The sequence below is a fragment of the Triticum aestivum genome, chromosome 6B (genome assembly GCF_018294505.1).
Source record: "Triticum aestivum cultivar Chinese Spring chromosome 6B, IWGSC CS RefSeq v2.1, whole genome shotgun sequence".
Taxonomy (NCBI): Eukaryota; Viridiplantae; Streptophyta; class Magnoliopsida; order Poales; family Poaceae; genus Triticum; species Triticum aestivum.
The window spans coordinates 683,366,447-683,368,966 of NC_057810.1; positions in this window are offsets into that span (position 1 = coordinate 683,366,447).

Consider the following 2,520-nt stretch of genomic DNA (forward strand, 5'->3'; position numbering starts at 1 on the left):
TGATCTTGGGAAGTTATGTGATCACTTGATGTGAACCTGTGGAGCTGTGAACCCGTGTTTATTTTCTGTGAAGTTATGTGGATCACTTGTGCACCTAGGCTTGTGGATCACGTGTGGCCTTTCTGTTTATAGTTATGCAAAATGAGAACTTGAGCTCTAAAAAGGCCAAGGCCTAAACAAGAATTAGACCAAAAAGGCTTGGGCCTAAAAAAAGAAATGACTGTAAGAAAAAAAATTATAAAAGGCTGCATAACAGAAAATAAAAAGGCCAAGGCCCAAATTCGAACTAGACTAAAAAGGCTGTGGCCCAAAACAATAGTGGACTATAAAAAAATTCATCAGAAAAAGGCTCCATTCCCAGAAAATAAAAGGCCAAATTATTGGGCCAGGCCCATGCACATAAGCAAAATAAAGAGAAAAGAAGAATTAAATGGGCCGAATTATTGGGCTTGGCCCATGTAGACGGCTGAAATGGACCGGGCTGATTCTATTTTATGACCTTTTTATTTGGTCATAATTCTGCCACGTCAGCTTGCCACGCTGGATCTGATGTGGTGTGGTCGGATTGCTAGTGAACAAAATAATTGGTCGTTAAATCTATGACCTTTTTTGGTCATAAACATCTACGACCATTCCAGAAGGAAGGTCGTTATAGTCAGCTAACGACGGCCAGCTTTTGACCTTATGTTTTTTGTCACAAAAAGGTCACAAATTGAAAACAGTGACCATTCAATGACCAATAGTGGTGGTCACAAGTTGACATATTTCTTGTAGTGAATATATGGAGTTGGAGTTGAGGTCGGTGGAGCATCAGGGGGCCCATGAGACAGGGGGGCACGCCCAGGGGGAGAGCACGCCCCCACCCACGTGGACAGGGTGTGGGCCCCCTGGTCCTGATTCTTTCGCTAGTATTTTTTATATTTTCCAAAACTTATCTCCGTGGATTTTCAGGTTATTCCGAGAACTTTTGTTTTCTACACATAAAACAACATCATGGTAGTTCTGCTGAAAACAGCGTCAGTCCGGGTTAGTTTCATTCAAATCATGCAAGTTAGAGTCCAAAACAAGGGCAAAAGTGTTTGGAAAAGTAGATACGTTGGAGACGTATTAACTCCCCCAAGCTTAAACCTTTGATTGTCCTCAAGCAATTCAGTTGATAAACTGAAAGTGATAAAGAAAAACTTTTACAAACTCTATTTGCTCTTGTTGTTGTAAACATGTAAAGCTAACATTCAAGTTTCAGCAAGTATTATGAACTAACCATACTCACAATAGCACTTAGGTCTCACAATTACTCATATCAATGACATAATCAGCTAGCGAGTGATAATAATAAAACTCGGATGACAACACTTTCTCAAAACAATCATAATACGATATAACAAAATGGTATCTCGCTAGCCCTTTTTGAGACCGCAAAACATAAATACAGAGCACCTTTAAAGATCAAGGACTGACTACACATTGTAATTCATGGTAAAAGAGATCTAGTCAAGTCATACCCAATATAAATAAATAATAATGAATGCAAATGACAGTGTGCTCTCCAGCGGGTGCTTTTTAATAAGAAGGTGATGACTCAACATAAAAGAGCTCGATTTTAAAATAGAGATGAATAACATTTTGAGCGGCATACTTTCACTATCAACGCAACAACTATGAGATGGCGATATCTTCCTTACTACGTGCATTATAGGCAGTTCCCAAACAGAATGGTAAAAGTTTATACTCCCCCACCACCAACAAGCATCAATCCATGGCTTGCTCGAAACAACGAGTGCCTCCAACTAACAACAGCCCTGGGGGAGTTTTTTTTAATTATTTTGATTTGCTTTGATCTTTTTGGATCATGGGACTGGGCATCCCGGTTACCGACCCTTTCTCGTGAATGAGGAGCGGAGTCCACTCCTCTTGAGAATAACCCACCTAGCATGGAAGATATAGGCAACCCAAGTTGAAACATGAGCTGCTCGAGCATACAAAACAGAATTTCATTTGAAGGTTTGGAGTTTGGCACATACAAATTTACTTGGAACGGCGGGTAGATACCGCATATAGGAAGGTATGGTGGACTCATATGGAATAACTTTGGGGTTTAAGGAGTTTGGATGCACAAGCAGTATTCACACGTAGTACAGGTGAAGGCTAGCAAAAGACTGGGAAGCGACCAACTGAGAGAGCGACAACAGTCATGAACATTCATTAAAATTAATTCAAACCGAGTACAATCATGAGTAGGATATAATCGACCATGAACATAAATATCATGAAGGCTATGTTGATTTGTTTCAACTACATGCGTGAACATGTGCCAAGTCGAGTCACTCAATTCATTCAAAGGAGGGTATCATCCCATCATACCACATCACAATCATTTTAATAGCATGTTGGCATGCAAGGCAAACCATTATAACTCATAGCTAATCAAGCATGGCACAAGCAACTATAATCTCTAAATGTCATTGCAAATATGTTTACTTCATAATAAGTTGAATCAGGAACGATGAACTCATCATATTT